The 24,942-nt window shown below is 43.1% G+C and overlaps 1 long non-coding RNA gene across 1 annotated transcript in view; it reads right to left on the minus strand.

The window, feature by feature from the left end:
- The window catches only part of LOC135272000 (uncharacterized), a 33,491-nt gene extending 11,532 nt beyond the window's left edge, over positions 1-21,959 (minus strand). Inside the window, exons 1-5 of the long non-coding RNA XR_010340122.1 lie at positions 21,877-21,959; positions 19,673-19,751; positions 18,037-18,239; positions 16,205-16,335; positions 14,478-14,589 (exon numbers count right to left, since the gene is read on the minus strand). This is a non-coding gene — a long non-coding RNA (uncharacterized LOC135272000). The remainder of the gene's footprint in view (positions 1-14,477; positions 14,590-16,204; positions 16,336-18,036; positions 18,240-19,672; positions 19,752-21,876) is intronic.
- Between the last annotated feature and the right edge of the window lie 2,983 nt (positions 21,960-24,942).

Consider the following 24,942-nt stretch of genomic DNA (forward strand, 5'->3'; position numbering starts at 1 on the left):
TTTCCATAGAGACAGGGACTTCATCACGTTGGCCAGGCTGGTCTCAAACTCTTGACGTCAAGTGATCTGCCTGCCTTGGCCTCCAAAGTGCTGGGATTAGAGGTATGAGGCACCAAGCCTGGCCTACAGATATTATTAAAAAGAAGATGCAAGCTTATATTGTAAAAGTATATCTCTTTTGCAAAGTCAATTTTGAATAAAAAACAAAAACACACACACAGTGGTCATCTCTGGGTGGCAAAATTGCAGGTGCCATATTATCTTCTTTGTATTTTTACCTAGTTTCCAAGTCACCTCCATAAGTAATTTAATACTATGCAGCCATAAAAAAAACAATGAGTTTGTGTCCTTTTTAGGGACATGGATGAATCTAGAAACCATCATTCTCAGCAAACTGACACAGGAACAGAAAATCAAACATCGCATGTTCTCACTCATAGATGGGCATTGAACAATTAGAACAAATGGGCAGAGGGAGGGGAGCATCACACACTGGGGTCTGTTGAGGGGGGCTAGGGGAGGGACAGTTGGTGGGGAAGAAATGCCAGATATAGGTGATGGGGGATGGAGGCAGCAAACCACCTTGCCATGTAAGTGTCCATAAAACAACCCTTCATGATCTGCACTTGTACCCCAGAACCTAAAATACAATAAAAAAAATGCCACAGGGAATACACATGTTGGCATTTAAATTTATTGTTGTCATTCCTACATAATAAATTTTCGATTTTTTTGTTTAAAAATAAAAATAAAAAAATAAAAGTACTATCTGAAAAAAAATTAAAGTCAATAACTGCTATATATTTTAAATTACAGTTTAATCAATAGAAGGCTGTCTAAGAAATGCATAGTGTATGCATAGAATGAACTATCATACAGCCAGTTAGCCACAGAGTAGGGCAACTCAACATCCGCAACTGTTGCAGAGAAAGTCCCCGACACCTTGGTAAGTGAAAAGCTCATGGTGCACAGGGCAGGTCTTCTTATTGACAATGGTGCTAGTGCTTTTTACACATTATGCTACACAGAGATTTAACCTTCAAAAACATAACCCTGAGGAATAAGCACTGTTAAACTTCCATATGGACAACAATCAGGAATGAACAAGCCAAAGTTTAACCAAATTTACTCAGAGTAGCATGGCTTCAGTTCTCAGTGTTTGTGAGACTGAACAATGCAATTGATTTTTCCCCTGGGAACAGGTTGGTTTTGCAGAGGAATACTCTCCACCTTCAACTCTTAGGAGAAGCAAACCTAACTTCAGATGATTTTGTGTTTATTTGCAGCAGAGATCAAGCATGGTAAAATTGAGAACTGTAAGTGAAGGAAAGAAAAACAAAAACCCAGCAACCTGACTAGGGGAGAAATAGGTTCTTGCCCATCTGAACTGGAATAACCCTTCCATACAGTAATTTGTCAGTGTCAATCAAAACAAAAATTACACAGCCCTTTGGCCTACAGGTTTTCCCAGGAATTTATATTTCTAACATCCTCACACAGTGGAGTAAAGAAATATAATAGAAAATATGCCAGTCTTCCTTGGAATAGCAAAAAAACCAAACCAAAACAAACAAACAAACAAAAACAAGAGAAACAGTTTTAATAAGTACAGTGCATTCTTACAGTGGAATACCTCACAGCCAATAAAAAGAATATGATAGACATGGCTTTGTGGATTTGGAAAAGTAGCTAAGCTAGGAGTTAAATATACAGATTTAATCCCATTCATGGGAATGAAATGTTCCACGTATGTGCATAAAACACTTTAAAAGAAACAATAGGGGCCACACACAGTGGCTCATGACTGTAATCCCAGCACTTTGGGAAGCCAAGGCAGCCAGATCACCTGAAGTCGGGAATTTGAGACCAGCCTGGCCAACATGGTGAAAGCCTGTTTCTACTAAAAATACAAAAATCAGCTTGGCGTGGTGGTATATGCCTGTAATCCCAGCTATTCCAGGTATTCTGGAGGCCGAGGAATGAGAATCACTTGAACCTGCTAGGCGGAGGTTGTAGTGAGCCCAGATCATGCCACTGCACTCTAGCCTGGACCACAGATTAAGACTCTGTATCAAAAAAAGAAAAGAGAAAAAAAAAGAAGAAAGAAAATAAAAAATAGATATCACTTTACAGAAAACAACACAACTTATTGGGGGTGGGGTGGGAGGAGGGAGAGCATCAGGAAGACTAGCTAATGAATTCTGGGCTTAATACCTAGGTGATGGGATGATCTGTGCAGGAAACTACCATGGCACACGTTTACCTAAGTAACAAACCTGAACATCCTGCACATGTACTGCTGAACTTAAAAGTCAAAGAAGAAAAGAAAAGAAGGCAACATAACTCACAGTCAATAGAATCACTAAACTCAGGGCCAAGGCTTTGTGACTGCATAAAAGAGCTGCAACAGTCAGTGACCACCTTTCAAAGGTTCCTGCTGAGCTATCAGGGGTCCACCTTGGGACTTGAGGTCTCCCACCAATGGCCTTGTGAGTGCACCGTCATAGATGCACATCTGCAAGCCCCAGTCAAACCACCAGACAAGACTGTAGCCTCATGGGAAACCCTGAGACAGACCGCCCAGCTAAGCTGCTTTTGAATGCCCTCAGGAACTATTAGATAACAAATGTACTGCTATAAGCAACTAAGTTTGGAGGGTAATTTGTCACATAATAATAGTTAACCAATACAGTATATATATATATTTCTAGGAGAATATACACAAGAAAATGATAACTGTAGGTTGCCTCTGGAAATGAGAAATAATACAGTGAGGATAAGAGGTGGAAGACAGGCTTGCTTTTCATACTATACCACTCAGTTACATTTTACTCTACACTGGGGTAATTTTCATGTATTACCTGAGAAAATAAAGAACACATAGTAAGATGTGCCCATATATTGAAGAGACTGTTCAAAGAGGGCTCAACGTTCTAAGGCATAGGAGGCAGGAAAAACAGCTGGAGCTTAAATAAGGTTTGATACAGTGTAAAGAAATTTTTTTTAAAAATCACTGTTAGCAAAAAACTTCTAAAAATGTTAGAAGCATGACACATTTCTCTGACCAAAATTTAATCTGGTATGTTGATGACTGGAGATAATTTTGATCCTCAAATGATATGCTATATATATTACCCTTAAAATGGTGCAGCACAAATGATACCACTACTGTGTCATTTAATTCATGTTTGAGGAAAGTCACTCAGGCTGAACAAAAGCAAAAATATCTGTCTTGCTTTATCTGTTGCCTCCTATACTCTCAGTAAAGTCAGATGGGTCTTAGGAGTGTTAAGAAAAATGTTCTGCAACCTGAAAAGAAGGTCAAGAATACAATAAGAATAAGTAAGGTGCACATGCATTTTCTTGCAATGTCCTAAGATGCCACATTTAAAAGGGTCTTCCAAAGATTAATTTTATGATAGAGTATATTGTTGTTTGACTTCATTATGTACTATTTATTCAGAGCTCATATTCTGTGAAGTTGCGTTGAGTCATTTGTAGCTTCACGTCAGGGAGAGATGTAAATCATTTCTGTCCAGTAGAAAAGATATTTCCAAAGCTTGGGGCCCATTGCCTTGTTGGATGTCAGTCAGTTCTGCAACTAACCTAGTGAATTTACTCTGATATTCTTTATCAAATTGCCAATTTAAACTCCAGTTGCTCAAATGTGCCTTAAACTGGTTTTAACATCTTAGTAGTTTCCTCATAAATTGATGGGTTGACCAATGTCTTTCATAAGTGCTTTTTTATATTTGTAAAAGAATCCTTTTGAAAAAATATATTTTGAAAGATGAAATATGCATTGAAAAAATTCAGGGCCAGGCTTATGCCTGTGATCCCAGCACTTTGGGAGGCCGAGGAGGATGGATCACTTGAGTGTTGCCCCAGTGTAGAGTAAAGGAGTTCAAAACCTGCCTGGGCAACAATGGTGAAACTCTATCTCTGCAAAAATAAAAATAAAAATTAGGGAACATGGTGGCATGCACCTGTAGTTCCAGCTACTTGGAAGACTGAAGTGGGAGGATTGCTTGAGCCCAGGAAGTGGAGGTTGCAGTGAGCCGAGATTGCATCACTGCACTCCAGCCTGGGTGACAGAGGAAGACCCTGTCTCAAAAAACAAACAAACAAACAAAATTCAGATGATACTCTTACTATGGTAAAAAACAGCTTCAATATACATCTATTCTTTATTGACACAGTTATAACATTTAAGAAAATTATGTACTAGGAAAACAAATCGAAGAGATTATTGCATGTCTCCCATTTCTGAATTGAATAAATAGGAGACATTGTTTCCTGCATTATTGGACATTGCAGGCACTTCTGGTTTTCAGTATTTCTGGTATTTTTACCTTTGAAGAGAAAGAGGGTTACCTTGCAAAAGGCGGCCTCCCCTATAGAGATGAAGAGCCAGGGCAGCCTCACAGTTCTCAGCCAAGATGAGATTTGCAATCTCAGATGGGCTTTCAAAGTCAAATGCATCCTTCAGAATGCACACATGCCCTGAAGCCTCTAGATGGGCACTTTATCAAAAATACAGAGAAAGGAGAGGATGAGGGGAGAATGTTAATATGTAAAAGGTTGCTGCTACAATTAAGGTTGTTGTTGTTGTTGTTGTTGTTGTTGTTTTTTAGACAGAGTTTCACTCTTATTGCCCAGGCTGGGGTGCACTGGTGCAGTCTCAGCTCACTACAACTTCTGCCTGCTGGGTCAAAGTGATTCTCTTGTCTCAGTCTCCCGAGCAGCTGGGACTACAGGCACACAACACCATGCCTGGGTAATTTTTTGTATTTTTAGTAAAGACAGGATTTCACCATGTTGGCCATGCTGGTCTCAAACTCTTGATCTCAAGTGATCCACCCACCTCGGCCTCCCAAAGTGCTGAGATTACAGAAATAAGACACTGCCCAGCTGCTATGATTAAGATTTTACATCAATTCTATAAGATTAATTATTTACTGAATTGCGCTTTGTAAACACCCTGCCTTAAAATACAAGAGAAGGCCCAGAGTCAATGACATTAACCATTCATCTGCCAGTCTCAGATACGCAGGACTGTGGCTGGGACTGAGGCCACTGGAAGGAAGGCTGATTCTGGAGGCCTTGACAGCCTTCAACCATGGGACACCCACTGCCCTTTCCAGTGGCATTTGCCATACCAGATAGCTCCTTTTCTATCTCCTTAATTCCATGTTTTTTCTCCTGTCCCTGAACTGTGGTATCTAAAGCTTGTTTTCAGGCCTCCATTGCTCAGTCCTCTGAAAAGACTTCAAAAGTCACCTATTAATAAAGCTTCAAAAAATACTTCCTGTTCTTTCCATTCTACCTGCTACACACACACACACACACACACACACACACACACACACACACACAGCATGTATTTCAAACATTTCTCTTTCTCTCCACCTTAGTTTAAGTTTCTGGTAACATAAATATAAAAAACAAACCTCATAAACAAAAAAAAATTTTCCAAAAGTGACAACATAAACAAAATCAGAAGACAAATAAGAAACTGGGGAAAAAAGCTATTTACAACTCTTACTAAAGAAAAAAAGTTCATCTGCTTAATATGTAAAGATCATTCATAAATCAATAAGAAAGAAAAAAAGTGGGAGAGAGATCCAAGATGGCTGATCACTAGCAGCTCGGGATTGTAGCTCTCAGTGAAAGTGCAGAGAACGAGAGGATGCCACACTTTCAGATGAATTTTTCTTGCTCACTGACCAGGAGATTCCCAGTGGAGGAGCCCCACAGGTCACTAGCACGACTCTTGTTGCCGGCGCAGCGGTTTTGCTGGCACCTCAGCACAGCAGTTCTTGGTGCAGAGTGAGCAGGACAGTGTCCCCTTTTGGCTGATGTTGTTTGGAGCTCCAGGAAGACAGAGTCACCTATTCAGCTGATTGAAGGACGGACTCAAGAAGGGAGCTAGACTGGAGATTCCCAGGCAGAAAAGCACCATCAATCTTAACACCACTGTTTTGGCCGGCATAGTGGATTGCTCAGATTTCGGTGCTGGGAATCAACAAGTTGGACATCCACTCAGAGATCTAATTTGAAAGTCAGTAATCACAAAGACGACAGGTGGATAAATTTACAATGATGGGAAGAAACCAGCATAAAAAAGCTGAGAATACCCAAAATCAGAATGCCTCTCCCTCTACAGGGGATCACAGTTCCTCATCAGCAATGGAACAAGGACTGATGGAGAACGAGTGCTTTCCATTCACAGAAGTAGTCTTCAGAAGGTGGATGATAAGAAACTTCTGTGAATGAAAAGAACTTGTTCTAAACCAATGCAAATAAACTAAGAACTTTGAAAAAAGGTTTGATGAAATCCTAACGAGAATAGACAATTTAGAGAGGAATATAAGTGAATTAATGGAGCTGAAAAACACAACATGAGAACTTCATGAAGTATGCACAAGTTTTAACAGTCGAATTGATCAAGCAGAAGAAAAGATATCAGAGGTTGAAGACCAACTTAATGAAATAAAATGAGAAGTCAAGATTAGAGAAAAAAGAATAAAAAGGAATGAGCAAAGTCTCCAAGAAATATGGGACTATGTGAAAAGACCTAATCTACATTTGATAGGTGTACCTGAATGTGACGAAGAGAATGAATCCAAGTTGGAAAATACTCTTCAGGATATTATTCAGAAAAACTTTCCCAACCTAGTAAGGCAGGACAATATTCAACTCCAGGTGATACAGAGAACACCACAAAGATATTCCTCAAGAAGACCAACCCCAAGGCACATAATCCTCAGATTCATTAGGGTTGAAATGAAGGAGAAAACACTAAGAGCAGCCCGAGAGAAAGGTCAGGTTACCCACAAATGGAAACCCATCAGACTTACAGCAGATCTCTCAGCAGAAACCCTACAAGCCAGAAAAGAGTGGGGGCCAATATTCAACATCCTTAAAGAAAAGAACTTTCAATGCAGAATTTCATATCCAGCCAAACTAAGCTTCACAAGTGAAGGAAAAATAAAATCTTTTGTGAATAAGCAAGTACTCAGAGATTTCACCATCACCAGACCTGCTTTATAAGAGCTTCTGAAAGAAGAACTACACATATAAAGGAACAATCAGTATCAGCCTTTCCAAAAATATATCAAAAAGTAAACAGCATTAACATAATGAAGAACTTACATCAACTAATGGGCAAGACAGCCAGCTAGCATCAAATGGCAGTAAATGAAATATTGGTTGGCTGCTTGTTTGTTATTTTCTTCCCTTATTCCTTTCTGTCTCCATTGTTAAGCACAATTATTGGCATAAAAGAGGTTTTCAATTCCCATTTTTAGACTGCATTCTAGCCTGGGCAATAAAGCAATACTCCCATTCTCTCTCCCTCTTTCTCTTCCTTTTTCTTCCTCTTTTTCATTATTTTTTTTCTTTCTCTCTTTCTTTATTCCTTTTTTTTCTTTAAAAAAAGATTAAATGAACTAATGGATATAACATGCTTAGAACAAGCCCTCAATGTGCTATAATTATTACCATTACTGTTACTATTACTACTACTACTACTACTACTAGTAGTAGTAGTAGTATTTTTGCTGTAGGAAAGAGATAGTTGTTGTATTACCAGGTGGAGTCAGGGTCTGCTGTTCCTGACCTTGCCTCTAAGAAGTTTCTCCTGATTCCTAGAGTTTAAATTAGGTGTTCCTTCCCTGTGATCCTCTGGCATCCTAAACTGGCCTGCAGTTACACAGCATTGTGTTGTCTGTTTACTTGGCAATTGTCTTCATCAGCTCAGGACACCACAACAAAATATAATAGATTAGATGGCTTGAACAACAGACATTTATTTCTCACAGTTCTGGAGGCTGGGAAGTCCAATTTCAAGGTACCACCAGATCCAGAGTCTGATGAGGGCTCCCTTACCCTCCTGCAGACAGCAACCTTCTCAGTTTATCTTCACAAGATGGAGAAAGAGAGTTCTGGTCTCTTCCTCTTCTTAGAATGATGTTAATCCCATCAGGAGGACCATAGTCTCATGACCTCCTCTAAACCTAATTATCTCTCAAGGACCTCATCTCCAAACACCATCACATGGGCCTTAGGGCTTCAACATATGAATTTGGGGAAAACACGAATACTCAGTCCATCACATTAATCTTCCTGGATAGCTTAGGACCTCTGTGAAGGCAGAGAGAGCCTTATTTTGCTTACTAATTTATCCTCCTCTGGGCCAAATGCAGTGCCTCACACATAATAGCTACTGGAACTATATTTATTCTCTTAGATGAGTGTGAATCAGTGTCCACATATCTCTTCTCACTCCTTAAAAAAAAAAAAAGAAAAAAGCTAACAACACAGGAAAATAGAGATGAAGGCTGGGTGAGATGGCTCACGCCTGTAATCCCAGCACTTTGAGAGGTTGAGGCAGACAGATTGCTTGAGCCCAGGAGTTTGAGACCAGCCAGAACAATACAGTGAAACCCCATCTCTCCAAAAAAAAAAAAAAAAATGAGCTGGGCATGGTGGCACATTCCTGTAGTCCTAGCTACTTGGAAGGCTGAGATGAGATGACTGCTTGAGCCTGAGAGGTTGAAGCTGCAGTGAGCCATGATTCTGCCACTGTACTCCAGCCTGGTGATGGAGTGAGACACTGTCTCAAAAAAAAAGGGGGGAGCCAGCCTCAGTAGCTCAAGGCTGTAATCCCAGCACTCCAGGAGGCCAAGGCAGGCAGATCACTTGAGGCCAAAAGTTCAAGACCAGTTTGGCCAACATGGTGACACCCTGTTTCTACTAAAAATACAAAAATTAGCTGGGTGTGGTGGCATGTGCCTGTAATCCTAGCTAGTAGAAGAGCTGAGGCACAAGAATCACTTGAACCTGAGAGATGGAGGTTTCAGGAGCCAAGATCACACCATTGCACTCCAGCCTGGGCAACAAAGTGGGGCTGCATCTCAAAAAAAAAAAAAAAAGAAAAGAAAAAAGAAAGAAAGAAAAAAAGAAAAGAAGGAAGGGAGGGAGGGAAGGAGGGTGAAAAAGAAAAATAGAGGTGGGCACAAAATTGCAGTCCATAGAAGAAGAAATACAACTGAGCTCCTGAAAAAAGAAAATGATGCTCAACATCAGCCATCCTTTTAACCCAGAAAATCTGTAAAGATTAAAAAATTGACCTGAGACACCAAAAGCATTGGCAACAAAAGCCAAAATAGACAAATGGGACCTACTCAAACTCCACGGCTTCTGCACGGCAAAAGAAACAGTCATTAGAGTGAATCGGCAACCAACAGAATGGGAAAAAATTTTTGCAGCTTACCCATCTGACAAAGGGCTGATATCCAGAATCTACAAGGAACTAAAACAGATTTACAAGAAAAAAACAAGCCCATTCAAAAGTAGGTGAAGGATATGAACAGATACTTTATAAAAGAAGACATACATGAGGCCAACAAACATATGAAAAAATGCTCAGCATCACTGTTCATTAGAGAAATGCAAATCAAAACTACATTGAGATACCATCTCACGCCAGCTAGAATGGCGATCATTAAAAAATCTGGAGACAACAGATGCTGGAGAGGATGTGGAGAAATAGGAACACTTTTACACTGTTGGTGGGAGTGTAAATTAGTTCAACCATTGTGGAAGACAGTGTGGCGATTCCTCAAGGACCTGGAAATAGAAATTCTATTTGACCCAGCAATCCCATTACTAGGTATATATCCAAAGGATTATAAATCATTGTACTATAAGGACACATGCACACGAATGTTCATTGCAGCACTGTTTACAATAGCAAAGACCTGGAACCAACCCAAAGGCCCGTCAGTGATAGACTGGACAGGGAAAATGTGGCACATATACACCATGGAATATTATGCAGCCATCAAAAATGATGTGTTTGTGTCCTTCGTAGGGACATGGATGAACCTGGAAACCATCATTCTCAGCAAACTGACACAAGAACACAAAATCAAACACCGCATGTTCTCACTCATAGGTGGGTGTTGAACAATGAGAACACATGGACACAGGGAGGGGAGCACTACACACTGGGGTCTGCTGGGGGGAAATAGGGGAGGGACAGCAAGGGGTGGAGAGTTGGGGAGAGATAGCAAGGGGAGAAATGCCACATATAGTTGAAGGGGAGGAAGGCAGCAAATCACACTGCCACATATGCACCTATGCAACAATCTTGCATGTTCTTCACATGTACCCCAAAACCTAAAATGCAATTAAAAAAAAAAAGAAAAAAAAATTGACCTGGGGCTTCCTGAAATAAACACTCCTGTACATTATCTGTGAGAGAGTAAATTCGTACCTCTCTGGTGGGCAATGCAACGGCAGCTAGACAAGCTGAAATGCACAAACCCTGTATCCTTTGCTGGAAAACCAGCCCAGGAGGTCCTGCCTCCAGCCTTTTTATGGTAAAAGCCACCACATGCCCTTCATTGTCGAAGACAATTTGGGTTGAGTGTTCAATTCAACTGAGCTTTCAATTCAATTTAATTACTTGAGGTGAAGGATCGCTAACCCACACCACCATCATAGCTTAGCGCCCTTATTATTAGTTTATACAGAGTCCATCGCAATCTCTCCTGCCCTCAGTCCTTCCACTATGATAGTCTTTTGGCCTCCCCAGAACTCCAGACCAGTGACCTCTACCCGCTATGACTCCGGCCTTTTCTCCCAATTCTGGTGAGATTCCATGCTCCACCATTTCTATTACTGTCCTGTCAACATCTTAACCACTCCCATCTCCCAGTCTTTCTGTAGCAAGCGTGAGAGCATCTGGCACGACGCCAACCCTGGAGACTCTACAGGTCAGCTTTCTCCATGGCAGTCCCGGGTGCTGGTGCCTGCCGGGGAACCCCCAAGGCAGAGGGTAAGCCCTGGAAATGTGAGATGGGGTCTTACGGGGTTCACTGCTGCACTGGCACCTCCCCTGCATTTTCAGTGAGCAGGTGCACCTGCTGTATGCCCAGCATCATCAGGGCACTGAGGGTTCAGTAAGGAACAAAATATGAACAAACACTTGATTCCGGGGAGGCAAAAGGTCCAACGTTCTTTTTTTGGGGGGAGGTGAGGGGACAGAGTTTCACTATTGTTGCCCAGGCTGGAGTGCAATGGTGTGATCTCAGCTCACCGAAACCTCTGCCTCCTGGGTTCAAGTGATTCTCCAGCCTCAGCCTCCCGAGTAGCTGGGACTACAGGCACCCACCACCATGCCCAGGTAATTTTGTAGAGATGGGGTTTCTCCATGTTGTTTCAGGCTGGTCTCAAATTCTTAACCTCAGGTGATCCACCCACCTCGGCCTCCCAAAGTGCTGGGATTACAGGTGTGAGACACCACCAAGGCCAACTTTCTAGAGCAGGGAAAAGGTCAATAAGCCAGAAAATTCAGCCAGATCTCCTCTATGTCAGAGGCAGGTTTGTGCTCTGGAGGAAAACCAACAGCTCCAAGGAGGCAGGGAAGAGTGTGTGGGGAAAGGGGCTGCTGTTTGAGAAGGGTGGGCAGGGGAGGTCCCACTAAAGAAGGTGACACTGGAATAAAAGGCTGAAGGTGGCTGGCATAGTGGCTCACACACCTATAATCCCAGCACATTGGGAGGCCAAATTGGGTGGATCATCTGAGGTCAGGAGTTTCAGACCAGCCTGGCCAACATTATAAAACCCCATCTCTACTAAAAATATATAAAATAGCCAGCTATTGTGGTGCATGCCTGTAATTCCAGCTACTTGGGAGGCTGAGGCAGGAGAATCACTTGAACCAGGGAAGTGGAGGTTGCTGTGAGCCAAGAAAGTCCAGCACACGGAAGTGGAGAGCAGAATGGTGGTTCCCAGAAGCTGCTGTGGGGCATGGTGGGGGGCAGAAGGAGGAACAGGGTGTACAGCATGATGATCATCATCAATAATAACATATTGTATATTTCAAATTTGCTTATTTAAAAAAAAGATTTTAGGCCAGGTGGGGTGGCTCAGGCCTGTAATCCCAGCACTTTGGGAGGCCGAGGCAGGTGGATAACCTGAGATCAGGAGTTCGAGACCAGCATGGCCAACATGGTGAAACCCCATCTCTACTAAAAATACAAAAATTAGCTGAGTGTGGTGGCAGGGGCCTGTAATCCCAGCTACTCAGGAGGCTGAGGCAGGAGAATTGCTTGAACCTGGGGGATGGAAGTTGCAGTGAGCTGAGATCTTGCCACTGCACTCCAGCCTGGGTGACAGAGTGAGACACCCTCTCAAAAGAAAAAAGATTTTATAGGTTTTCACTACAAAAAATACTAAGTACAGTCGTCCCTGGGTATCTGTTGGGGACTGGTTTCAGGACCCTCGTGGATCACAAAATCCAGGGATGCTTAAGTCCCAGATATAAAATGGCACAGCATTTGCATATCACACACACTCCTCCTCCCATATACTTTAAATGATCTCTAGATTACTTATAATACCTAATACAATGGAAATGCCATGTCAGTAGTTGTTATGCTGCATTGTTTTGGTGGGTATTTTTTTTTTTTTTTTTGAGGCAGAGGTGTCTCACTCTGTTGCTCAGGCTGGAGTGCCGTGGCATCATCTCAGCTCACTGCAACCTCTGTCTCCTGGGTTCAAGCGATTCTCCTGCCTCCTGAGAAGCTGGGATTACAGATGCATGCCACCACACCTGGCTGATTTTTGTATTTGTAGTACAGACAGTGTTTCACTGTGTTAGCCAGGTTGTTCTTGAACTCCTGTGACCTCATGTGATCCGCCCAACTTGGCCTTCCAAAGTGTTGGGATTACAGGCAAGAGCCACCATGCCCAGCCTGTATTGCTTTTTATTTGTATAATTATTTTAACATTTTGAACTGTAGTTGCTTGGAGCTGCAGACATGGAACCCACAGATACTGAATACCAACTGTCTTCCAGGCGATAGACATGTTCATTAGTGTGATATAATCATTCCACAGTGTGTAGGCAGACACACACAGACACACCGACACACCCTGACACGCATACGCACACAGGCAGACACAGGCAGACACAGCAACACACCCAGACATGCATACACACACAGGCAGACACACGAACACACCCAGACACGCATACGCACACAGGCAGACACAGGCAGACACACGGACACACCCAGACATGCATACGCACACAGGCAGACACAGGCAGACACAGGCAGACACACGGACACACCCAGACCCGCAAACACACACAGGCCGACACAGCTACACGCAGATACATGCAGACACACGGACACACCCAGACCCGCAAACGCACACAGGCAGACACACGGACACACCCAGACCTGCAAAGAGGCCGACACACGCAGACACATGGACACACCCAGACCCGCAAACACACACAGGCCGACACAGCTACACGCAGACACACGCAGACACACGGACACACCGAGACCCGCCAATGCACACAGGCAGACACACGGACATACCCAGACCTGCAAAGAGGCTGACACACGCAGACACATGGACACATCCAGACACGCAAATGCACACAGACCGACACAGGCCGACACACGCAGACACATGGACACACCCAGACATGCAAATGCACACAGGCTGACACAGGCAGACACACACAGACACATGGACACACCCAGACACGCAAAGGCACACAGGCCGACACAGGCAGACACACGCAGACACATGGACACACCCAGACATGCATACGCACACAGGCTGACACAGGCAGACACACGGACACACCCAGACATGCATACGCACACAGGCAGACACACACAGACACACAGACAAACATACACAGGCAGAAACACACAGACACACACAGGCACACAGACACACATACGCACACAGGCAGACACGGAGACACACACACAGACACGCAGACACAGGCAGACACATGCAGACACAAAGATACACAGACACACATACACACACAGGCAGACACACGCAGACACACAGACACACAGACACACATACACAGGGAAAAGAAAACAATGAACAGAAGAGAAGGTGCCTTACAGACTGAAAGAAAACTATGGAAAATCCTGTCTTTGAAAGGGGTCATTATAAAATATGTGCAAGAAACTAACACTACCATGTGGGGGGAAACAAAAACAGAAACAAAAACAAACACCCAAGCTAAGTCTGGGCAAAGGACCTGAATAGACATGTCTGCAAAGTAGACGTGAAACACTCACAGGTAAAAGAAAAGTCTCTCAAACGCGCTAATCCTCACAAGAATGTCAAGGAAAACCACACTGAGATACCACTTCCATCCACATAGAATGAATGTTACCTAAAACAGAAATAAAAGTTTTAAAAGGAAACAACTAGTATAGACTTTCAGAAGGGGAAACTCTTCTCATACACTATTGGTGGGAATGTCAATGTCTACACACACTAGGAAAAACAGCTGGAAGTGCCTCAAACAAAGTAAAAACGCCATTTCATCTAGCCATCATTCCATTCCCATGTGGAAGAGATACCTGCCTTGCCCTCTGTACTGCAGTACTCACGATAGCCAAGATAGGAAATACACCTACCTGTTCATCCATTGATGAAGGGATGAGGAAACTGCAATATACATCCAGAGCAGAATATTCTTCAATCATAGAAATGAGTGAAATCTCGTCACTTGCAGCCACGTGGAAAAACCTAAGGAACATTATGTTAAATGAAATAAGCCAGGCAGAGAAAGGCATGTACTGCATGATCTCATGCATGTGGAATCTAAAACGCTTGACCTCACAGAGGTAGAAAGTTCAACAGTGGTTACCAGAGGCTGTAGGGGCCTAGGCAGGGATTGGTAATGGGTACAAAGTTACACTTAGAAAACAGATCCTGCCCTTCTCTTCTATAGCAGGGCAACCAGGGTTAATATTGCAGTGAATTTTCCAAATGGCTGGAAAGGATTCTGAGTATCATCTCCACAGACAAATAATGCCTAGAGGACTTCATAGATGCTAAATATTGTGATCTGATCAATATGCTAAGTGTACCCATAGCAAAATGGCCCCTGTATCTTCTAGTTATAATCTCTAGGGTAATCTCTTTTTTTTTTTAAATAAAAAAAGGATACCAATGACACTAAAATTTACATGGAACCATGAAACGCCCTGAATTTCAAAGCAATCCTGAAAATGCAAAGTACATGGAATGCATCACTGTCCTCCATTTGAAATTATATTGAAAAGCCAGTTATCTAATCAATAGATGACTGGCACTAACCGAGAAACCCAGACCAACAGACAGAATGAGGGAGCCCAATCACAAACCCAGATTCCTAGGTAGTGTACACGTTTTGTAAAAGAACAATGAAAGACACAACAAAGAAAGGGGAATCTGTTTAGTAAATGGATTTGAAAACTGGACATCCCTACATAAGTAAAATAGGACCCCTATTGTGTAAAAAGACCAAAGATTAACTCAAAATGAATTGAGACTCATAAACAAAAGTTGAAAGCATCAAACTCTTCCAATGAGAAGACGTACGTGTGGGTATATTTAGGTCAATGTGGATCTGTGCTCATAGTGTGCCAAAACAAAATAAAAAATACAGGGGGAAAAACTCATAGGTGATGGATTAGTTTGCTCATGATTCTGTTTTTCCTCATCAGTCACCTACATCAAAGGACAACAAGAAAACAGACACACGTGGGACTGCATCATATATTAGAGTTTGTGCCCAAGCAGATTGTTTTAAAAACCGCAAATAAAATAAAAAATTATCCTGAAGTTTACAAGAAAGGTTTTGGCAAACCTACATCTGATGAAAGGTTGTCTTCAAAATGTCTAAGCAACAAACACTACTTACTAGCAAAAACACAAAAGAGAAATTAATAACTAAACAAAATGGGGCCAAAGAACCTATATAGACATTTCTGCAAAGAAGATATAATATTGAAAACAAGTTTTAAAAACTTAGATAATATCAAAAATCATGAGAAAGATGTAAATCAAAGCAACACACATCATCTCACTATAATTCATATGAATGTTATCAAAGCAATAAAATACATTAAAAGAGACACAAATGCTGGTATAAATTTCCACAGAGGAACTCATTTGGTAAGAATGTTAATCAGTATACATACTACAGAAACCAATGGGAGGTTTCCCCAAAAGTTTAACCTATAACTACCACTTCATCTAACAAGTCTACTACTAAGTATACTTTCAGGCAAAAGAAATCAGTCCATGCAAGAGGCATCTGCCATCCTATGTGGGCTGCAGCACTATTCACAATTGCCAAGACAAAGAATAGACTTACCTGCCCATCCACAGATGAAGGGATACCTGGTGGATGTACACAAATAGAATCATCTTCAGCCAGAAAGCCAGAATGAAATTTCATCATTTGGAGCCACACTGTTGAACCTGGAGGACATCATAGTATATGACCTAAGACAGGAAGAAAAAGAAAAACTAATGTAGAATCCAAAATAAACGGCTTTATTGCATAGGTCTAGAAAGCACAATAGTAGTTACTAAAGGTTGGAGGGAAGAAGGAGCACGGGCAGAGATCAGAAATAGGCAGGCACAAAGTTACACTTAGATGAGAGAAATGAATTGTTCCTCGCTGTTCCACAGCCAAGTGACCAGAGGTTAACACAACATCACACCCTTTTCACAAAATCTGGGAGATTCCAAATGTTTTCACTACAAAGAAATTAACAACTATTTCTGATAATAGAGGCTCTAAATATCCTGATTTTATCATCCCTCTGTGTCTGCATTAATCAAAATGCCCCACTCTAACTCCCGCCATTGTATACCTTTACTATATGACCAACCTTTTAAAAACTATGTAAATATGCAATGTTAAAATTCATGTGGACCACAAAACACACTGAATTTCCAAAGCAATCGTGAGAAATCCAAACTACCTCAGTTGTGTCACACTTCCTGACGTTAAATTTCATTGAAAAGCTAGGAACCCCATTCCACACAGAGCAGTGGAACAGATTAGAGGACCCAGACGTAAACTCTCACCCCTAACACCATCTGATCTTCAACAAAATCCACGAAAATAAGCTTTGGAGAAAGGACTCTCTCCTTTCAATAGATGACGCTGGCATAAATGACTAGCCAGCTGCAGAAGAAAAACAGTGGGCCCTGTGTCTCACGGTGTACAGACATAAACTCAAGATGAATGAAAGATGTAAATGCAAGACCTCACACTATGAAAAGCCTGCAAGAGAACCTAGAAGCACCCTTCCTGACAGAGGATCTGGCACAGCATGAGTGTGTCTCAGTCTCCAAAAGCAAGTGCAACTAAAACAATTATTGCTCAGTGGCACCTAATACACAAAAGAGCTGCTGCACAGAAGAAATGACCAACAGAGTGAACAAACAGCCTGCACAATGAGAGAAAATGTTCCCACATATGCATCTGATGAAGGCTAATATCCAGAATCTACCTTAAAGATATTAAGCAAATAAATCAGGAAAACAAAAACTCAATGAAGAAAGGGCAAGTGGTATGAAAACATGCAGCTCAAAAGAAAGCTTTCAGCAACCAACAGACATGACAACATTTCTCTACCTCGGTCATCATGATAAAAAGGCAAAGCAAAAGGCCCACGAGATAGTATTTCACACTGGCCAGAATGACGATTAGGACACAGTCCACAAGAACAAATGCAGGCGAGGCAGAGAAGAGGGATGCTGCTCTGCTGCTGGTGGAAATGCAAACCAGTTCAGACACCATGGAAAGCAATGTGGGGATTTCTCAAATGACTTTCTCCACATCACTAATACTCACAAAAATGTCCATGAAAACCATGCTAACATTCCATCTCCTTCCACTCATTATGAATACTACCAAAAACAAACACAAATTTTTGAAGACGCCAGCCAGTGTAGACTTACAGAAAGGTAACCTCTTCAACACTATTGGTGGAGGTGTAAACTAGTACACACACTATGAGAAACAGCAAGAGGTTCCTGAAAAGCTTCACAGTACAACTACCATGTCAGCTGGCAGCCCCACCACTGGTTCCACATTTACAGCAATTGAACTCTCTGGGCTGAAGAGAGCTATCTGCCTTCCAAGGGTACTGAAGCCCTCGTAACTGTGGCCAAGGTACAGAACCCACCTACCTGTCCACACACAGCTGCAGGGATGAAGAAACTGCCGTACACATACACCACGGAGTATGTTCCAGCCATAAAGCTTCGGGAAATCCTGCCATCTGCAGCCACATGAAGAAACCTGGAGAACATCAGGTCCAACAAATGAGCCTGGTAGACAAAGTCCCATTTCACACGATCTCAAGCATGCAGACTGAAAACATCTTCATCTCCTAGAAGCAGAAAGTTCAATAGGGGTTACTAGAGGTCACTGGGAAGATGGAGAGGGCCTGAGAAGGAATCAGTAATGGGTAAAAAGTTACCCTCAGATGACAGCAATCAATTCTGGTACTCTATTCCACAGCAGGGTGACTGGCCTTAACACAAACATATTATATGTTTCAAAGCAGCTAGAAGAAAATATTCTGAATGTTGTTACCACACAAAAAAATCATAACTATATGAGGTAAAGAGATGCTAAATAACCCAATTTGATCATTACTCAACATACACATGTATCAAAATCTTCCCTGAACCCTCTCATTATATACATTTACATATGACAAATGGTGTTTTAAGATATATAAAGAAAACAATGCCAAAACTCTCATGGAAATGTGAAACACCCTGAATTTCCAAAGTTTTCCTGAGAAACACAAACCATGTGGCAGGTATCACATTCCCTGAGTTCTAATTAAATTAAAATCCCTAATTAACCAACCCATATGTTACTGATAAACACAGAGAAACACAGACCAGTGAGCAAAATGAGAGCGTTCAATAATAAACACAAATTTCTATAGAGTGAACACATTTTTCAAAACACTACCAAACTGACACAATGGGAAAGGTTTTCAAAACTAGGTATCCATATGCAAAAGGATAATTCAGGGCTCTTATGGTATGAAATACACAATAATCAACTGAAAAGTATTAAAGATTATACACAAAACTTGCAACCATAAAGCTCCTATAAAGACAACCTTGAGTGTGTGTACATTTATGGCAACTTGGATGTATGCTCACGATTTGCAAAAAACAAAAATACAAGGAAAAGAAAATTATGGACAATGGACTGCTTTGGTAGTGATTTTGTTTTTTCTTGATTAGTAACCAACAGCACAGCTAACCAAGAAATTATACACATGTGGGGCCTGAAGAGTTTGTGCCCAACAAAGGAAACAATGAACAAAATGAAAAAGCATACTAAAAATTATAAGAAAAGTTTGGGCAAACATTCAGTTGGATAAGGGGTTATTTTTGAAAAGATACAAGCCAGTAACACTACAAGCTGGCCAAAAAAAAAAAAAAAAAAAAAAAAAAAAGGCAGAAAAATAACCAAACCAAATAACCCGAAGAGATATTTGTGCAGACAAGAAACTGATGCAACATTTGCAAAAATGTGGTTACTATTACTACGCATGAGAAAAATGAAGATCAAAGCCACACTCAGATCTTATCTCACTCCAACTAGAATGCACATTACAAACAGATTAAAATATCTAAAAAGACAACTTCTAGTATGAATTTCCACAAAGGGGAACTGTTTGTGGAAACGTAAATTAGTATTAATGCTATAAAAAACAGTTGGGGGTCCTGCAAAGAATAGAAAAGAAAAATACCATACCACCTACCATTCCCACTACTGGGTATACATTCAACCTACCTGTCCATCCACAGATGAAGGGATCAAGAAACTCTCATATACATACACTAGGGAATATTCTTTGGCCACCAAAATGAACCTGGAAAACATTATGTTAAATATAATGAGCTGGGCCAAGAAAGACAAACACTAAATCTTAAGATGTCTATCTTAAAGAGGTAGAAAGCACAATATTGGTTACCAGGGTCCGGGAGATAGAGGGGGAGTAGGGATTGGTTATGGAAGCAAAGTTCTCTTCTTAACCTTAAAGGAATAAATCTGAGTGTTCTCCTCCTCAGCCTGGTGACTGGAGTTAACAATATTATATTTTTCAAAAGAACAAGAAAGGAGAATTTTGAGTGTTCTCTCCACACAAAAATAATACCTTATGAGGGAATAGAGATCCTAAGTACCTTGATTTGATCATTACCCAATCTGTATGTGTGAAAATGTACCCCTAATTTTGCACCTTTATGTTGTGATAAAAAATTAAAAGAAATAAATACATATTGCTAAAAATCACAGGGAACCATAAAAGCAATTCATATCTAAAGGAATCCTGAGAAATGCAGTCAAAGTGAGGACCCACAATCCTTGATATTAAATCTCACTGCCAAGCTGCACTTATGCAGCAGATATATGGTACTTGCATAAAAACAATACCTAGAACTGTGGACAAAAACAGGGAGGACAAAACAAGATCAACACAAATATGGACACAGTCAACTCACTTTGATAAAGACCACCACAGTGTGGAAGGCAGAGTTGCTCAATGAATACCTTTGAGAAAAATGATATCTGGATGCAGAAGAGAGAAACAGGACCCTGATTTTACATAATATATGAAAATCAACCCCCACACCCCCCGCAAAAAACAAACAAACAAAACCCTGAAGACCAGAGCAAAAGACCATAAACCACAAAATGTTTTTAACTAAAACACAGGTTGAGCGTATATTCTGGGTCACTTGAATCTCTGCTCACCTTGGCAAAGAGAAAAAGAAACAAACACCCTGGAAGAAAAACCTCATTGACAATTCAATGCTTTGTCATTGATATGTATTTTCTTATACGGGTGACCAAAATTACATGCATAAAACGCAAAAGTAAACATGGACTACATCAACCTGAAAACTTTCTGCACAGCAAAGAAACTACTTTCCAAACAAAAAAAGCATCCTATAGATTAGGCAAAAATTTCAGGTAATCATGTAATTCATGAGTTGTCATCTAAGGTGTACCCAAAAAACACTACAAAGTAGCAAAAGAATCTAATATTTCGCAAAGGACCTCAACAGACAATTCTGTGACATAAAATCGAACAACAGACAAAAGGTCCTCAAAATTAACAATCCAACAGTTAACTAACTGCATGTGGTTTAATTGAAAACCACACACAGATAATCTCACACTTATTGAATATTCCTAGAATGTTTCTTAAAAATACGAGAGGCCAGGCTCAGTGGCTCACACCAGTAATCCCAGAACTTTGGGAGTCCGAGGCAGCAGATCACCTGAGGTCAAGAGTTTGAGACCAGCCTGATCAATATGGAGAAACCCCGTCTTTACTACTGATACAAAAATTAGCCTGGCGTGGTGGCGAGCCCCTCCTGAGTAGTCCCAGCTACTCAGGAGGCTGAGACAGGAAACTTGCTTGAAACCGAGAGCGCAGGTTGCAGTTGGGCCAGATGGCACCACTGCACTCCAGCCTGGGCAAAGCGAGATTGTCTCCAAAGAAAAAAGAAAAAAAAAAAGAAAGAAAAGAAACACGGGTATGATTTTGGAGAAAAGAGAATTCATACACTGTAGATGAAAATGAAAATCAGAATACACACCACAGAAAACAGCTAAATACCTGGAGACTCCTCAGAGAATTGACACTACAGATGTCCCCTGCTCTATGGTGCTCTACGGAGGTCTTTCTAAAGTTTCTGAGACATCAAAATAACTCTGAACCTCAGCTCAGAAGCCCGTGGGGCTCGGAGGGTCCCAGGTCCTGCACTTCACCACAGCCTCTGGGCCAGGCGCTCCTATACGCTGGACACGGGTCACACACCGTTCCCGGCCAGGGTGTGGACGCTGGGGCGGCCAAGACCCCACAACCGCCGCCACGCCGACTACTGGGGCCCAGACGCCCACAAGGAGTCAGGGCCCAAAACCGAGCGGCGGGGAAGGAGCAGGGAGGCTCGGAAGGTTCCTGGTGGGGTCCATGCCCTGCCACTTACCGCGGAGACCTGCCTCCTGCTCCCCCATCACATGGAAGCCACCACGGCTTCTCCGAAGCTCGCTGGGACCGCGCCGCCGCTTCCGGACTCGCCGCTTCTTCTCGCTGGGACGCCGACTCCTCTTCTGCTCACTAGGACTACGCCGCTGCCTCTGGCCGCCGCTTCTGCTGGCTGGGACCGCGCCGCCGCCTCTGGCCGCCGCTTTCGCTCCCTCGGACCACATCGCCGCCACCTCTGCTCGCTTCAACGACGCCGCGGCTTCTGCCGGACCCCCACCGGAAGCGCTGTCTTGGCTTCCATAGAGGCGCGCACACTGGCAGCGTCCCTAGCAACAGGCTGAAGCACCACCCCCTCTTAAAGGGGCCGCGGCTTGGACTGCACAGAAGCAGCTTCACATTGCTGCGCAGGCTGAGCCTCTGCCCAGCCCCAGCGGTGGACGAAAGGCCCCAGTCTCTCCTTCCGGCTCTAGGGCCCTAGAGGTGGCAGGAGTGGAGCCCTGTGATCCCAGCCCCGAGATCTGCTCCCTTTGCCTCGGGAGTTTCCAGGATCTGCCCCTGCCCTCCTCTGGACCTCAGCTTCACGATCCGGAAAGGAAGCAGCCTGGCTAGAGCTCTGGGGTCCCTCAAGCGCGGCGCCTCAGGATGCAGGATGGGCTCCCTGGTTCCCCTGCAGAGGGGGCCCTTAGAACCACGGAAAGCTGGGGGCTGGAGGGACAGTCTCGAGGGCAGCAGGGCCTCCCCGGTCTCCCTGTCCGCATCCGTCCTGTGGGAGCCCGGGACCTCGCTAGGGCCCAGACATCGTGGCCTCACCGGGGCTGCCTGGGTCACCGGCTCACCAGAAGGCAGGCAGGGGCCCTGGGGTCCAGTGCTGCCGCTCCTCAACTCCATCCTAGGTCAGCCCCGGAGGGGCCCTGCGGACTGGACCCAGCCCGCCCCTTCCCAGGGGACCCACATCACATCTGTCTCTGTGACACCCACGGGAGGGCCGTGCTGGCCTCTCCCGGGGATCTGGGGCGAGGCGGGGCAATCCCAGCCACCTGGACATCATGCTGAAGCCTCGTCTCTACTACAAACACAAAAATTAACCGGGCGTGTTGACGCCCGCCTGTAATTCCAGCTACTGGAGAGGCTGAGGCAGGAGAACTGCTTGAACCCGAGGAGGAGGTTGCAGATTCGGTTCACTGCAGTCTCCGCCTCCCAGGCTCAAGCAATTCTCCTGCCTCAGCTTCCCAAGTAGCTGGGATTACAGGCACCCGCCACCATGAGCGGCTAATGTTTGTATTTTTAGTAAAGACAGGGTTTCACCATGTTGCCCAGGCTGGTCTCAAACTCCTGACCTTGTGATCTGCTGTCTCGGCCTCCCAAAGTGCTGAGATTACAGGTGTGAACCACCTTGCCTGGCCGGGTCAGCAGTTCAAAACCAGCCTGATCAACATGCAGAAACCATGTCTCTACTAAAAATATAAAAATTAGCTGTGCATGATGGCACATGCCTGTAATCCCAGCTACTTGGGAGTCTGTGGCATGAGAATCACTTGAACCCGGGAGGTGGAGGTTGCAGTGAGTTGAGATCCAGCCACTATACTCCAGCCTGAGCGACAGAATGAGACGTCATCTCAAAACAAAAACAAATACAAAATAATACTCAAAATAGTAAAGACAAAGTAGAATGGTGGTTGCCAGGGGCCGGAGGAGGAGGGAACAGGGAGTTTGTGTTTAACTAGTAGAGAGTTTCAGTCTTACAAGAGAAGAGCCATCCGGGCATGGTGGCTCACACCTGTAATCCCAGCACTTTGAAGTGCTGAGGCTGGCAGATCCCCTGAGGTCAGGAGTTTGAGACCAGCCTGGCCAACATGGAGGTACCTCGTCTCTACTAAAAATACAAAAATTAACCGGGCATGGTTGCGGATGCCTGTAATGCCAGCTACATAGGAGGCTGAGGCAGGAGAATTGCTTGAACTCAGGAGGTGGAGGTTGCAGTGAGCCATGATCCTGTCACTGCACTCCAGCCTGGGTGACAGAGGGAGACTCTGTCTCAAAAAAAGGAAAAGAAAAGAGCCATGGAGACGGATGGTGATGATGGTTGTGTGACATTATGAATATGTTTAATATCACCCAACTCTGTACTTAAAAATGGTCAGAATGGTAGATTTTATGTTAAGTATAAATTACCACAATCATAGCTCGCTGCAGCCTCCAACTCCCAGGCTCAAGCAATCTTCCTGCCTTACTTAGCCTTCTAAGTAGCTCCTGAGACTATAGGCATGCACCACTAAACCCAGCAAATTTTTTTTTTTTTGTAGAGTTGGAGTCTGTCTCTGTTGCCCATGCTGGTCTCAAACTCCTGGGCTCAAGCAATCTTCCCACCTTGGCCTCCCAAAGTGCTGGAATTACAGGCATAAGCCACCATGCCTGGCTTCTCTTTGTAGTTTTTAAATGACTAATGACTAATAAATTTGAGCATTTTTTCATGCGTTTTTTGACCACTTAGATGTTCTATTTTGTGAAGTGCCATTGAAGTCTTTTGCCCACTTTGAAAAATAGGTTAAGCCTGGGCAACATAGAGACCTCATCTCTTCCAAGAATAAAAATTAGCCAGGTGTGGAAATACACACCTGTAGTCCCCCGCTATGATCATGCCACTGCACTCCAGCCTGGGTGAGAGTGAGACCCTGTATCAAAATAAAAAATAAAGAAATTTGAATATAATTATCTTTTTTAAAAAAGATAATGGATGCCGGGCGCGGTGGCTCATGCCTGTAATCCCAGCACTTTGGGAGGCTGAGGTGGGTGGATCACAAGGTCAAGAGATCGAGACCATCCTGGTCAACATGGTGAAACCCCGTCTCTACTAAAAATACAAAAAATTAGCTGGACATGGTGGCGCGTGCCTGTAATCCCAGCTGCTCAGGAGGCTGAGGCAGGAGAATTGCCTGAACCCAGGAGGTGGAGGTTGCGGTGAACCAAGATTGCGCCATTGCACTCCAGCCTGGGTAACAAGAGTGAAACTCCGTCTCAAAAAAAAAAAAAGAAAAAAAGATAATGGATTCTGTTATTTTATTATTGT

The sequence above is a fragment of the Aotus nancymaae genome, unplaced genomic scaffold (genome assembly GCF_030222135.1).
Source record: "Aotus nancymaae isolate 86718 unplaced genomic scaffold, 86718_ANA_hifiasm-v0.15.2.pri h1tg000102l, whole genome shotgun sequence".
NCBI classification, from domain to species: domain Eukaryota; kingdom Metazoa; phylum Chordata; class Mammalia; order Primates; family Aotidae; genus Aotus; species Aotus nancymaae.